Below are 16,465 nucleotides of genomic sequence, written 5' to 3' on the forward strand. Positions count from 1 at the left end.
CTCTCTGTGACTATCATGAATAAATAAATAAAATCTTTAAAAAAAAATTACAGTTCTAGACACATAAAGGCTTAAAATAGTTATTAATGATATTCTTCCAAAGGTAATTTATTAATGTCATCATTGGCATCTTGGGTCATCATAAATAGCCTAGAATCTGAATTTTGCCTGATACAGTATTTGTTCCCAGCTAAACTACTGGTCCTCATAATCTATGATGTTCATCATTATATATATATATATAATGTATATATATACATAAATTTATTATATATATAAAATTCATAATTCTCTCTTTCTATATATATATATATAATTTTTCTTGATTGGGAGAAAATTTTCATTTTTATCCCAAATATTCTGAATGCATAATAGAAACATTGTCAACATCTGGTGGAAAACTCCCACCAGAAATTAATTACATAGTGAAATATTGCATTTGACTGTTTCCAAGAATCCAAAACCTTCATCATACTGATAATAGGCAATTGGGCACTCAGGATATTGAGACAGAATAATTTCCTAGGCATTACACTAGGGAGGAAGACAGATTTCCAATGGGCCCAGAGCTGTTGGAAAGGAAACAAAGAATAAAATTTCCTAGTCTATCTCTTTTTCACTTCTAAAATGCTAAAAATCACAATTCTCTGTCACCCACACTATTTTATTTTGATTTAAAGTATATTATCTACATAGTCTCTATATGTTTACTAATTGTCTCTCTAGTTATTTTAGAAGTTATTGAGCGAAGGCTATTTAAAATTCTCTATAAATACTGTTGGAACAATTGGATACCTATATGGAAAAAAAAGGAACTTTGAGCCATGCTTGTGCCATATACAAAAATAAACAGAAAGTGGATCATGGACCTAAATGTAAAATGTAAAGCTATAGCATTTCTTAAAGAATACTTAAGGGGAAAAATGGCTTGTTAAAATTGGCTGTGTAAAAATTCCTTAGACTCAACCCAGAAAGCATGAACCACAAAAATTGATAAATCATATTTTATCAAAATTAAAAATCTCTGTTCTTCATAAGACATTGTGAAGGGGATAGCATGACCATAGATTAGCAGAAGATTTTTGCAAATAATATATCTGATAAGAGACTTGTATATAAAGAATTTTTAGAACTTGAAAATGCAAAAGCAAACAATGGATTTTTTTTTAAGAATAAAGAATTTAGCAAGCACCTTACCAAAGAAGATACACAGATGAGGAATAGACACATGAAAATTGGCTCAACATTATTAGTCATTTAGAAAATGAATTTTAAAAACACAATGGAATATCACTTCCTACTAAATAGAATTGCTAAAATTCAAAGACAGACCATACGTAGTTTTGACAAAGATGTGGAATAATTGAAACTCTCATGTACTGCTGGTGGGAATGTAAACAGATAGAACCACTTTGGAAAAATCATTTGGCAGTTATCTAAACATTTAAAAATAAATCTACAGTATAACCCAGCCATTCTACTCCTTGGTATTTTAAGGGAAAGCATGTACCCATATAAAAACATGTACAGGAATGTTCACAGAAGGTTGATGCTCCTGTATGTGAAAGGATACCAGACTGACAAAAATGTATTTGTCCATCAACAGGAAAGTGGATAAAATAATTGTTTTCTATACATAATGTTCTATTATAATATATTGTTATAAAATAATATATACAATATAAGTAATATTATTATTTCTATATTATATAATTACATACTATTATATCTTAACATTATATATATCATGGGCTATTAGTAATACAAAACAATGAGTTATTAATAAACATCACAAGATGGCTGAGTCTCAAAACAAATGTGCAGAGGAAAAGCAGAAAGACAAAGAATACAACTGTATGATTCCATCTCTGGAAAATTATAGGAAAATTCAAACTAAAATATAGGAACAGAAAAAAAAAGATTGGATACCTAGGGATGGGCGTGCAATAGAAAATGTAAAGAAGAATTGTAAAGGGGTACAGGAAAATTTGAGGGGCTAACACATATGCTCAGTGACTCTATTATGATAACTGATTTACAAGCATCTAAATAAAGCAAAATTTATCACATTGCAGACTTTAAATATGTGCAGACAATTATACCTCCATAAAGCTATAAAAAATTTGGAAAAGTAGTTGTCACTAGGGGAAAGGGAGCAGTCTATGATAGAGAAGAGCTTCTGGGATGTATCAACATTCTGTTTCTTGACTTAGGCATAAAAAACCCAGGTGTTTTTTTTATTACACTTCATTCAGCTGAATAAGACACTATTTTATGTTTATGCACTATTTGTTCATTGTATTTCATAATTCTAAAAGTTTAAAAAATAATATATACATTATATTTGGAAACTATAATTTCTTTAAAATAGGTAATTATCCCTAAGATTCATGAATTTTGTCATTATTCCTTAATAACAGCCTCAATAATTACTCATTACTTATAATTATTTCTTCATAATTGTATAATTCCTTAATAATGCCAACCTGGGCCTTAATAGTGGTATATACACACCCCTTTATGTGAATTTATAAATTATGTACAGTTTAGGTTTCTTTTGGAAATTGAAGCTGGTCTTTACTTTACATTCCTATGCAAACTGCTTTTAAAAGATAAACCAGAAAACTACAATTGAGTCATATCTCTTTGAGCCTCGTTGGTGGTCCATGCATCATGGAAATGTCTGTTAATTTTTCCGGTGGTACTGCTAGGTTTATGGCAACATTTGGAAGAGTGGCAACTGGGAATAGTGTACTATTTTATTTTATGTTATCTTTATGGCTTAACCATATTCTGTAGCCATTAGGTACAGTGACTCTCTCATCCCCTGGGGTACAATATTATATTTATTGTACGCATTTATCTTGTCTCTGGTGGTTCATTTTCTTTTCCATCCACGGTGAATTTCCTTTCTGCCTTCCACATTACATCTAGGAGTCCTTGCATTCAATTGCTCAAAAGACATTATTATCATGGAGTGAAGTCTATATGAAGTCTGGGAGGAAGTGTTTGTATCTATAAATGGCTTCAAGAAAATGTCCTCAGTAGTCAAGAAGAATGATGATCATGTGTCCAGAATTTAGAAGTGGGAAAAAACTTATAAAATATTAGTGTCCATAGAGCAAAATGAAAAACACATCCAAATGTTATGAAGGAAAAACATAATTTATTAAAAAAGGAAACATTTGAAGCAGTGACGGGGATTGCTTTCTCAGTGATGGTCCTGGTCTGTGGCACTAAAGAGTATCATTTTTCTTTTGAATAGGCCCTAGGTCTTATGGATACATGATTATTTCCATTTTGAAGATTTATGCCAAGGAGTCTTAATGCTAAACCTGAGACAACAGAGAGAATCAGGTTCAAAGTGAAGGTTTAGATTTTTGTACCGTGTATTTTGTACACACAGTAAGAGCATCAGCCATACTAAAGCACAACATATTGTGACCTAATAAGAAAGAACATACAAATCTGTATACAAGAGAAGAGTCTCTTATGGAACAGGTTCCTTTATACTGAGAACTAGCATGGACACTTCAAATGGTAATCTTTCCCATTTGCACCATTCATAAAGTCATAAACTCAGAAAGACATATTCAAATAAATTGTATGCTCTAGTGAACTTACTCTTCTCCTCCACTACCTTTCTTTTATGCATGTTTTTCATTTAACCATGATACAATCATCATTTGATTTCTCCTTTTCTGGACCACATTTAAAAAATAGTTAAATAGCATGTCTGCTTCAGGCCTTCAAATTACTTATCATTAAAAAAAAAAAAACCTATGTTAAGCAAAATGAATAGGTAAACGAACTTATGGTTTTTTGGCAACATAGGTTTCAAAGACACTTTTTGTTTACCCAATAAAATAATTTACCTCTTTTGTTTATGAACCCATTTCACTTCAAGTATTTCCAGGCATCTCCCTGCAATTAAGTTGCTTCTAATTTTTTCCAGCTGTGATCTTAGTTTGTGGGGGGCATTCAATAGGCTATACCAGTTCTAAGAATTACACTGTCACTTATGTGCAGAAGGCATGATACTATACATAGAAAACCCCACAGACTCAACCAAAAAATTAGAAGTTCCAAGTGAATTCAGTAAAGTTGGAGGATAAAAAGTTAATACTCAGAAATCAGTTATGTTTCTATACACTAATAACAAAGTAGCAGAGTGAGAAATTACTAAAACAATTCCATTCACAAATGCACCAAAAAGAATAAAATATCTAGGAACAGACTTCACCAAGGAGCTGAAATACTTACTCTTGAAATTATAAAACATTGATAAAAGAAATTGAAAGCAGCACAAATAGTAAGCTATCCCATGCTCGTGAAATGGAAGAATTAATATTGTTAAGTGTTCATACTGCCCAAAGCGATCTACAGGTTAGAAACAATCCCTATCAAAATGTCAATAGCATTTTTCACAGAATGAGAGCATATAATACTGAAACTTGTATGGAACCACAAAAGACCCCTATTAGCCAAAGCAATCTTGAGAAAGAAGAACAAAGCTGGAGTTATCACAATGCCAGATTTCAAGATACAGTATAAAACTATAGTAATCAAAACAGTATGGTAATAGAACAAAAAACAAACACTTGAATTAACTGCGTTACAATGGCAATATACCTGTCTATGAACATTTCAGAGCAATGTGAATTAAAGAGAGACAATTGTACTTTCATTCTTATTTGAATCATTAAAAGTCAAATAAAAAAAAAACAAATCAGTTATGCTTGTTGAGGGTGACATCTGCCGCCAATTAACTTCTTATCGTTAAATTGAGGCAGGGGGGAATGTTGCTATTTCTTTGAGATAATCCTACAAGTATTTATAGTTGTTGGGCAATTCTCAATACTTTCATTTTTTAAGATCCACATAGTATATGCTATAAAATGCATTACATTATATTACTTTAGATACACATAGTTCTTCTTACTGAAGTTTGCTCACGTACAATGCAAGGTTAGATTTAAATGATCCCTTTGCCTCATTTTCTACATGAGAATTCAAGCACGCAGCATAATTTTTCATCAGGTTTATGCAAAGGTCAATACTATCCATTCAATTAATGGGTTAAATATTTCTATCCAAAAATAAATTTGCTAGAATAGTGCAGATCTTGTGTTTCATTTTGAAAATAATACAAGCAATTCCACTGTTTGGAAAATGTCTTCTGGAGAGCTCTCTCCATCCCACAATCATGATTTGTGAATGATACCACCAGTTTGGCAAAGTTTTCATCTCTTCTGGGGAGAGAGAGGTGGAAGAAAGCACAAATTGTTTCTAAATTACATTATTTTTATTGTTTTAATAAAATGAGACTGATCTTTCCTTCCATCAGCAGTTGAAGGTACCAGTGTGTAGGAAGGCATATCCATACATCTCTAGAGGAAATCCATCTGTAAGAAAATAATGTTTCATGACTTTATCTGCAAGGAGGCTCTAAATAGGGCATAGTCATAAAGGAGTCATCTGGGACAGTAGACCTACCTAATCTGTCAACTGTTAGAGCAAAACAAATGAGATACTGTTTCACACTAGCCAATATTTACTAAAGACCTACCTACATTGTTTTAAATCCTTGAAACATCAGAGGCAGGGTCAGTCCTAATATCTTAATTTCATGGATGAACAAACAAAGGGTTCAGAGAGGTGATACAGTTGTTAAAAGACAGAGCTAGGCTTTGCTTCCAGGTTTGTCTGGCCCCACAGCACATCCTTTTTCCCATTATGTTAGTCTTATTACTTCTTACTTTGAAAGCAATATAAAGAAGCTATTTTAAGAGTAGGTGAAGAGGTCACTGGACCTCAGCCTTCCTGTATATGAAATTGCAAAGGAATAAACAGAAATAATAACAACCGAAAAATATACCTTTACAGCCAGCATCTCAAATAAGAAACATCCAAAGTGGGACCCAAAGCAACGACTTCAGCTTTCTCAGAGTTATTTCATGAATGTTCTTTTCATATTGAGCTGCTCTTAACTTTTGAAAGAAAGTAATTATAATCGTGATGGTGATGATGTTGAAACTTTACATTTCTAACCAACTCAGCATCATTGCATAAGAAATCTTATAATGGTTGGAAGGAATGCTTGTCTACAAGTCTACTCCAATTACATAACAGTAGCACCAATGGGTACTGAGTGATAAATATACTGAAACATGAAATCAGTCCTTTGAATTTAGGTACAGTGCCATTTGTGCCAAATGAAGAACCAAAACATGAAACAATTTCATTTTTAACTTAAAATCATATCTTGTTGCAAAGCTGACATGGTTTTACGCTATCATGGTATCATTACATTATAAGCACAACTCCAGAAAATGATGAACAGTAGAGCAATCAAATCCATGAAATTGTTTATCTCTGAGAGATCGTGTCTCGACCCTCATCTAGCTTTTGTTTTAATGTCGGCATTTTTTTTAAAAGGATCTTAAGGTTCTTAAAGCCACGTTTTATCCTCTGCCAGATATCAGGACTGTTGTTATTTTATTCAGTTCTCTTCTCATAATTTCAGAAAAATCTGAAAATATAAAGGTTAATTAATTTCTGATGTCTTACAAATGATTGACACAGTCCAAGAGTTAAAGAAAACACATTTTTTTCCAAGTTTAAAGACCTGAGATGGGATTTCAGAATCAAACGTGCCTGCGGATTGCTTTTCAATGGTGGGCCTTGCTCTTAGATTGTCCTTTTTCCATTCACCATTCCAGGTTTTTTTTTTCCAAAAATCTCCTGTGAGGTCCGAATAGTAGCCAGCATTCTGTCTTTGGTTGATGAGCCTGTACATTTCCTAATCCAACACTTCTCTTAAAAAAGGAATGTAGAAAGTATATTGCAATTAATAGTAATGGGGGTGTCCTACAATTTTCCAAACCCTGGAAACTTGCCTGCTATTCTTTCTTATTCCTTGGTTGAAAGCAAAACAATCAAAACCCAAGGAAGGAAAAGAGGCCCGGCTAGCAGAACTTGAAGCTGCTGCCAGATGCTTCCCAACCTTTATCCCTGGGTGTCATTTTGTTTTTACGCCATTTAGGTATACTTGTTCAAAGGCTTTTCAAAAGTGCGACAATCCTGCAAAACGAGAGTTACTACAGCCCAAGGGCACTTTCTCTTTCTTACTCAGCGAGGCTTGGTACACATCTGTTTCCATCCACAGTCACTTGTTTCAAGGCACCTGCGTTATGTCTCAAGGCTCTGTTTTGAGCTGCTCTCAGCGCCTGTATGTCCCTGCTTCCCCTGCTTCGGCAGTGTTTTCCTGTCCCTCTTCCTCTGTCTTTTCTAAGAATTTAGTTATTTATAGTCCTTGTTGCATACAACTTGGAAACTCAGAATGGGAGTAGAGCTGGCCAGCCGCTCATTTGTCTGTTCTGAAGCCCAAACAGGTTCATTCAACCACAGACTCCCTGGAGGGTCTTTGGGTTCTTGCCTTCTCAGTTTCAGGGGGGCTCCTTGCCCCCAGTGAATTTTTGGGAAAAGCACAGCAGCCTTCACTAATCTTGAATGTACTAGGCATCTAACATGAATCTAATGCTGTGTGAGGACCTGAAGGTGATACCAGATTGTATTACATTGTCCTTACCCCAAGACTTTGTAGCAATTCAAAAAAGATAATTATTAAATAATAATTATAATAACAATAATAAAAGATGAAGAGAGGAAGAAGGAGGAGAAGGGGAATAAGTAGTAGTGGTAGTAGTAGTAGTAGTAGTAGTAGTAGTAGTAGCAGCAGCAGTAGTAGTAGTAGGATTCTAATCCTGGAGCAATTTTTAGGGAAAAAAAAAATATTCCCAAGTCTGGGATAATCAAGGAGGGCTTCATTCACCAGGTGAAACTCTAACAAGACATCAAAGAGAGGATAGAAAGAGTGGAACTTCCTTTTCTTTTCTTTTTCTTTCTTTCTTTCTTTCTTTCTTTCTTTCTTTCTTTCTTTCTTTCTTTCTTTCTTTCTTCTTTCAGATCTTATTTATTCATTCATGAAAAAATACAGAGAGAGAGGCAGAGACATAGGCAGAGAGAGAAGCAGGCTCCACTTAGGAAGCCGGATGTGGGACTTGATCCCAGGTGTCCAGGATCATGCCCTGGGCTGAAGGTGGTGCTAAACCACTGAGCCACTCAGGTAACCCAGGTTGGAATTTTCATAGGCGATAAAGAACAAAAATCATACTGATTCAACAACACTTTTATCCACTTTTTCCTCTATGTATCCAATCTGCTAACGTGTATTTAGTACACGCAACATGCCAGATATTTTTGTTAAGGCCTCACAAGGACAAAAAGATGAGCAACCAAAGTCCCCACCCTAGCAAACAAGGATAAAATGTATTGAGGATGCAGCAAAACAATGGTAACAAAGGTGATATCTGCTTGAGTCAAGAAAGTGCAAAGGTTTCTGGGAGCACAGTGAAAAAAGTGGAAAAATAGCAAAGTACTCCCAGAGAAGTTAATAGTGAACATTTGAAATGAGAGGGACTAACATGACTAAAACTTTATTTTAAATATAAATTAAAGAACCAAAGCCAGAGTGCAAGACTCAAGAAGAGCCAAAGATAAGGAGAAAATCTTCCAAAATTTTATTCTGGAGTCAGTAATAATATTGATGAATGTGGAAGATGCCTCATAAAGTCAGATATTCAGAGATTTAACATTAGAAGGTAATTTAAATAAATATATTCCTGTCCAGGGGTGTCTGTGTGGCTCAGTGGGTGAAGCATCTGCCTTTGGCTTGGGTCATGATCCTGGGGTCTTGGGATCAAGCCCCACATCAGCTTCTCCCTCTTCCTCTGCCTGCCACTCCCTCAGCTTGTGCTTCTCTCCCTTTCTCTCTGCCAAATAAATAAATAAAAATCTCTAAAAAAATATATTCCCATCTGTTCTTATTAGTAGAAGGGCCTTAAGCCATAGCTCCCCCTCAAAATTCAATAGATCAAGTGCACAATCAAAGTGCACTTAGGTTTATCAGCTGATTAAATCCTCCTGACAGGACAACGATTATGATGATGATGACAATCCCCTTTTTACCAAAGAGGAAACTGAGGCAGAGGATGATGAAGCAGCTTTTTTAAAGGCTCACAGCTTCTAAGTTTGCAAGTTGGGCCTAGAACGTGGGATCCTGGATCTGGTTCTTGAATTCTAAACTGTCCTGCTACCATTCCTCAGGCTTGAACCCAGAGAAGGAGGAGGAGGAGGAAGAGGAGAAGAAGAAAGAGGAAGAGGCAAGAAGACATAGTGTTGATTCACAAACTGGCCCCACACACGGAGAGCCAGGAGAGATGGGAAACACAGACAGGCCACTCCAGGTGGGCAGGTGGTGGGTTCAAGAAGCAAAGGGGAGTTGACTTATGAGACTTGTCTCTGGTGCTGCCAAAGGAGTAGATCTCCACACCCAACACCATAATCTTCAGTGTTTCTACAAAGGCCTTAAAGAGGCTCCATCATGCATACCATCTTTCTCAAGGCTGTGTCCTTGGAACCGGTTCCCACTGTCATCCCAGAGGGTGGAATATACATTGTACATTTCAAGGACAGGGAGGGGTGAGGAACCTCCAGTGGCCCAAGCCCAGCTCCTGGGTCACATGTGGTCATGTCCTCTCCATGACCTCCTTCAACACTCCTGGTGACTGGCTCCTAGAATCTCTTATGCAGCATCCCATTTCCACAATGTGCCCTGAGCAATCAGCAAGCAGTTTTGTCAGCATGGGGGTGGCTCATTTGGTGGCCGTCTGGCTGCATTGCGGCAGACGCCACAGTAACATTAGAGACACATGCAAAAGAAAACACGGCTTACGAGAATGATTCTCGTAATGATTCAAAATAAGTACCAATTTTTTTTTCCTCCAAGAGCTCCATAATCCAAACCACTGATTTATTAAGCCCCCTAGGCTGGGGGTCAGATCCCTCAGGGCATTCACTCGCAACCTCATGTGATTTACTAAAGATGATACAGTAGTGAACTTATCAGGTATGAATATACACCATTGGATACTGGCACAGGTAACTTTTTGAGAAGCAATAATGTCCAAGGCTCTTCTATTTTGAAGGACAACTTTTCCCATTAGAGATATTTCAGAGTTCAGTAAGGACAGACTTTGTCAACTATTATTTAAGACTTGTTGGGTGAATTTGGTAATGGCTTCTATGTGTGCTATAATGTCCACCAAGTCAATGGAAGGAATAAAGACAGCAGCAACCTTAGCAGAAGAAAAGAGAATATGCCCATCTAGTCTCAAGGAGAGGGTGGTTGGCAACTCTAGGAACTTGACTGGGTTGTAAATACCATACATGTTGCATGTTGGCTGCAGGAAGCAGCAATGTCAGATGTGAGGAGATGGACTTGGAGCCAGATATTCAGTCCAGAACCCTTCTACCTTCTCTTCTCTTTCAATGGTGCATGTTCTATTCCTGATATAGTGCATTTCAATAGGTCCAGCTTGTGGCAGGACAATGGGGTCCCAGTGGAGATTGAGTAGTTCCCTCTCATCTAGAGGTACAAAGTAACTCACCATTCCCAGTGGGAAGTCTCAATGCAAATTCCAGGACACAATGCCTTTCGCAGGTATGATGGGACTTGGTGTTCTCGGCAGCATGCATATTGATCCATGGTGAGGAGGAATCAGTGGTGGTTTCTTGCAACTTCCATACATTCTTAGTATTGAGTATATTAGCAGGGGTCCCCATTCTGGAATACGGGGCAGATATCTTACTCTTGTAGCAGACATAGAAAAATAGAAGAGGGGCACCTGGGTGGCTCAGTCATTTAAGTGTCTGCCTTTGGCTCAGATCATGATCCTGGGGTCCTGGGATAGAGCCTTGCATCAGGCTCCCTGCTCAGCAGGGAGTCTGTTTTTCCCTTTCCCTTTGCCTCTCCCCACCCCCCACTTGTGTTTTTTTCTCTCTCTCTCAAATGAATGGGTGAAAAAAATCTTAAAAAAAAAAGAAAAATAGATGGTATTTAAGTCTAGCTGTGCATTAGGAAGGCATTCCCTTCCCTTTTGCATTTTCCCTAGAGACGTGAAATTGAGATTTGCATGGCTTCCAAATATAACCTCTGTTAGACTACTATTTTCTTGAAGGACTAGAATTTCTGAGTCCCAACTATGAGTAAGAAGTTCAATTTTGTATGATTTATATGTCTTGGAATGGACTGCTTATAAAATAACTTCTAATCTTCGAGACATACGGAGCCTCCATGAGTGACAACTGTCAAAGTACAAATGTTTTCCAAAACTCAGAACTGTGACTTACATTCAGTAAACACATATCAAATATTTTATTCAACTTATTAATTAATGAGGAATCCAGTAAGATGTTACAAGTAGTTCCAATGAGAATTTGACCCACAGAAATGTATATTCTCAAATAAACAAAAATAATTTACATTGCAGCGAACAGGAAACATTTACATTCAAAGTTCAAAGTTGTGATATAGCCAAATTCAATGGCAAATCAGTGAAAACTACTCACCTATTTCCAAGGCCTGGGTGGTTTTCCCTGACATGGAAATTCTTAACAATTAAAGTAGAGGAAGAAATCATAGGAAGAAACAAAATGAAAACAAAAAACATGGCTATACAACAGCTATACAATGTTGTAGGGCAGGAAAATAAATATAATGAAAAAGCTTTATTTAAAATATTGGCTTTAAACTATTGTGTTCTGCAAATTTTTTTTGAAGATGCTATTTATTTATTCATGAGAGACACACAGAGAGAGAAGCAGAGACATAGGCAGAAGGGGGAGTGGGCTCCCTGTGAGGAGCCCAATGTAGGACTCGATCCCAGGACCTGAGCTAGAGGCAGATGCTCAACCACTGAGCCACCCAGATGCCCCATGGTCTGCAATATTAAGTTGTTATTGCTGTTGTTATTTTTTAAATCTGAGAGTCTTCTTCACCTAAGGAATGGGTAGCATCCTGTTCTGATTTATCTTTTTCTTCCTTCTTGCTCAAACCCAGACTAGACATTCTCAAGATGTAAAGCTTCTCCCCCAGGCAGGTCCAAATAAAGAGGTTAGAATGGCTGTGAAAAGCTTCTGTTGTAGTTGGTGTTAAAAAAGAAAAAAGAAAAGAAAAAGAAAAAAAAGAAAAAGAAAAGAAAAGAAAAGAAAGAAAAGGAAAAAAAGAAAAGAAAAGAAAAGGAAGAGAAAAGAAAGAAAAGAAAAGAAAAAAAGAAAAGAAAAGAAAAGAAAAGAAAAGAAAAAGAAAAGACATCTAGAAATTTCAAGGAAATTCAGCTGCCTAAGTTCTTTAAGCATAGTGGAAAGCTTGGTTTCTGGTCATCAGAGTACAATGAAAATCCAAGTGACCAAGAGAATTGCTGAGACTCTCGGCCATTTGAACATGTGTAAACCTTCAATTTACTGAAAAGGACTCCAATCATGCATCTGAAGACCTCACTTTATACATTGTCAAAATGTCAGAATGATTTCAGATGAAAGATTTCTATTTTCCTCCTAGTGTATATAAAACAAAATTAAAGACTTTTTGTCCCCTTTCTCATTTCAACCCGATAAGGTTTAAGGCTTGGAAAGCAATTACATTTATGCTTTGCCATGTTTGGCTGAAAGTTTAAACTTGAAATAGAGTTGAGATTGATAGCACTTATAGTCTGCCACAGTGTAATTGTTATCCAGGTTCTGGAAGCCAAACACAATCTGAGAATGGCACTTGTATCGTGTTTTTTAAAAGCTTGATTCTGTTTCCTCTCATTCACACGAGTCCTGTGCATAAACCCATCTAGAAAGTTTATCCACAACATTTAATGTATAATTCACAGCTTATCCTTCCTTTTAACTGCTTGGGTGGTTAAAAGTAAGGTTGATTTGTTTCTTTCTACATTAGAAATGTACCTTTCAAAGAGGATTTTGTCTCATTTGACATGGTGATGTATGCAGCTTATTTTGTTTGGAATTAGCAGCTTTTCTCCAGTGGACTAAGATGACCTTTATCTTGCCATTCAGAAGAGATTATTAAATGAAGCCAACATTGGCTGGCTAAAATTCCACAAAATCATGAAATAAAGGTATACCACCTAAAGTCATGGGATAATCACCAAGATATTTTTAAAAAGAGAAAAAGAAAAAGAATCTTTCACTGTGGTTGCTTCTACAGAGGATGAGAGACTGAAGCAAATGGTCAGGAAGGAGGTGAGAGAGAAGGGAGACATCCTTCGTTTTTTGCAAGCCCTCACTTGGATACAGATTGCTTCTATACAACACTAGTAAAAATGAGGTGAATAATAGCTACATAAAAATAAAGATCATGGCACTTCTATTAAATTAAGAATACTTTGGGACACCTGTGTTGACTTAGTTGGTGAAGCGTCTAACTCTCAATTTTGGCTCAGGTCATGAAGTCAAGGGGGGTGAGATCCAGCCCCACAATGGACCCCACAGTGGGCTTGGAGCCTGCTTAATATTCTCTCTCTCCGTCTCCCCCTGCTCCTTTTACCCTCAAAAAAAAACCTTAAGAACATTTTGAAATAAATAAATTTAAAAATGAAGCTAAGCAAATTTTGTAGATTTATATCAATTGTCACGGTAAAGTTGTCATAATATTTGAGTGAGAAATTCAAGGTAAAAATAGAGGTATGTATGTTATAATAATCCAACTATATAAAAACAAAAAGCATATGCATTTACATTTCTCTGTGCACTTTTATGCAAAATAGGGATCAAATTATAATCAATGATGTCTCTTCTATTTCTTTATCTGGTTCTTTGAATCTTTGTTTTCATTCTGCTGCATGATAATGTAAGAGGTTACTACTGCTCCTCTTTCCAAACCTAAAATTTTTTTATTTTTTATTTATTTTTTTTTACTTTTTTTTTCAAACCTAAAATTTTTAAGCTTTATTTTTTAGTAGATGAAACTTTCCTTCCAATTAAAAGCTTTGGCAGGCGTGATGGGTTAAGCAGTGTTCCCTCGAGATGTATGTCTGCTCAGAACTTCAGAATGTAACCTCGTTTGAAAACAGGGTCTTGGCAGGTGTGATTAGGTTCAGATGACTTGTACTTGATTAGAACTGATCCTCAATCCAGTGACTAATGTTTTTAGAAGAAGAAGAGAGGATACAGAGAGAAAGAAGACCATGTGAAGATATAGGCAGAGAACGGAGGGATATAGCTACACACCAAGGAATGCCAAGAATTCCCAGGAGCTACCATAAGCTAGGAAAAGGCAAGGAGGATTCCTTTCTAGAGCCATGGACTGACTACACCTTGATTTCAGACCTCTAGACGCTGGAAGTTGAGTGAATAAACTGCTGTTGTTTTAAATCACCATGTTTATGGTTCTTTGTCTTGGCCGTGCTAGGAAACTAATACAGAAATGCGACCATCATCATATCATCATCTCGACAAGAGAGGAGTTTCTCTGGACTTTAGAGTTGGTCTGCTAAGCAATGGGTAACTCCAAAGGACCCTCATGATTCCCCAGGGAACCACTGCCCAGGAACAAGTGGGAACAGTGCCATTGGGGTATCATTCTTTGCTTTCAGCACATCAGGTACTACTTTTCCTAAACCTTAACCAAATACTTTAAAGGAAAAATATTCTATTTTTACTTACAAAAGTAGAGTGCTATGTATGTTTCTCAAACCATATTTTGCTAAACAATGGTTCCAGAAGATTTTAATAGGAGGATGAAAATGGAAAGGGAAAAATTTCAAGATCTCAAAATTTTGAAAATATTTCATGATAAGTACTTCTTTTGTAGAATTTTTAAAAAAATATTGTATTTATTTATTTGGGAGAGAAAGATAAAGCATGGGTGGGGTGGTGGGGGGAGAGCAGTGGGAAAGGGAGAGGCAGACTGCCCACTGAGCCTGGGCTTCATCCCAGGACCCTAAGATCATAACCTCAGCTGAAGGCAGACACTTAACTGACTGAGCCACCCAGGCGCCCCTCTTGGAGATTCTTAAGCACATTGAGATTCTGAAAGATCCTGAGGAAAAACCAATTTATCTCTGGTTAACATAAATTCCACACTTTTAGAAAAACATGGAATGGAATTTGGGTAAGCCCTGGAAGAATGGAAATTCAGTTGGCCCCAAGAAGACTACATCGTAGCCTGGCCACCTATTGCCATGAAACGTGGATGTACACACCACCTCCATTTTCTTCTCCTAAGACCAGAAATATTACCTGCCCTGTCAATGCCACAGGGTTGTTAGAATAGTCAGCTTGCTATTGTTACATTTTTCTACTTTATGTCTCTATCCCTTACACTACCTCATACCTGGGATGTTGATCATACCCATATTACCTATCTAAGAAAGCAGATACAAAATAACCAACATATGTAAAAGCATCTTGGAATATAAAATAAAATTTTGTATAGGTAGAAGATTGAATTCGCTACTTGATTTACTTGATTTTTCTAATTTATTGATGCTATGTTAGGAAGTTAAGAACTTTTTCACTATTCCCATCCCCTATAAACTGGATGCCACTTCTGAGGTTAGCACTTGCATCTTGCCAGTTATGTTTATAGAATTAGGGACACTGATAGCATTTTGTTTGTTTGTCAGCCATCCTCCAAAGCATAGGAAAAGGGCATTATTTTCACTGTACCTCCATTCATGTGTCTCCATATTTCTTTTGCACTCTGTACTTCTGTATGTACTCTGTATGAGGGTGTGTTACAGATTATTTCAGACTAGGGATAACAGCTACATGCATATTAACTTCAATGGAAAATGAAATATACATTTATATGTAACACTGGAAGTATTTGTTTTGCTGTGTCACACTGTCTAGCAAAAGGGATCATTATACGAAGGGTCTGCAGTTGGCCCATAGAGAGACTCTTCATCACATCTTCAACTGAATATTAACAAAGGGCTATCTTTTTCAGAAAATATAGGACTCCTAACAAGTAATTGAAACAAAGTGAATATTATTAAGGGTTTGACATACCAACAAAGTCTCAAATAGATTAAATACACGCGCATTTATAATTGTGCATTTATAACGGATTTAAGACGACGCATTGTCTAATTGTATTTGTTGCTTAACAGATTCTTTCCAAGTCAAAGATAAGTCCCTACTTTTGAAAATATGAAGATGTTAGCTAAAATCTACACACACATGCAGACACTATGTGCGTATTTTTAAAAGACTAAACGATGTGGTTCAAAAGATTTTTACACTTGAAAGAAGGGATCAATTGCCTACATAATTCTAATTTTCCCGTTAATTTTCAATTCTGTGGTTTACTTTTGTTCATTTGGAAGTAAACTTTTAACAACAACAAAAAAAATGCATGAGTATGTACCACAGTTCTATATGGATCAAACAGACTTTTACACACACAAAAACAACAGTATCCAGCTTCTAAGGTTCTTTTTCATAATATATGCAGAGAATGACTTCTTACTTGTCACTTAAAAAAACATACATTTCCTCTCCTGTTGGGCATTTCGTGAAACCATCTCGGTAACATACTGCATGTCCATAC

General features: G+C 36.3%; 1 long non-coding RNA gene across 3 annotated transcripts in view; it reads left to right on the forward strand.

Annotated features, from left to right (window-relative positions):
* Positions 1 to 16,465, forward strand: part of LOC112653002 (uncharacterized) — a 39,756-nt gene that overhangs the window by 17,699 nt on the left and 5,592 nt on the right. The window contains exons 3-4 of one of the 3 annotated variants that reach the window (XR_007413173.1): positions 9,169 to 9,308; positions 14,063 to 14,286. This is a non-coding gene — a long non-coding RNA (uncharacterized LOC112653002). Of the gene's footprint in view, positions 1 to 9,168; positions 9,309 to 11,962; positions 12,879 to 14,062; positions 14,287 to 16,465 lie in introns of those variants that run through there. The other 2 variants (XR_007413174.1, XR_007413175.1) reach the window with 2 other exon arrangements.

Source organism: Canis lupus, chromosome 9 (genome assembly GCF_003254725.2).
Source record: "Canis lupus dingo isolate Sandy chromosome 9, ASM325472v2, whole genome shotgun sequence".
In the NCBI taxonomy this organism is placed as follows: domain Eukaryota; kingdom Metazoa; phylum Chordata; class Mammalia; order Carnivora; family Canidae; genus Canis; species Canis lupus.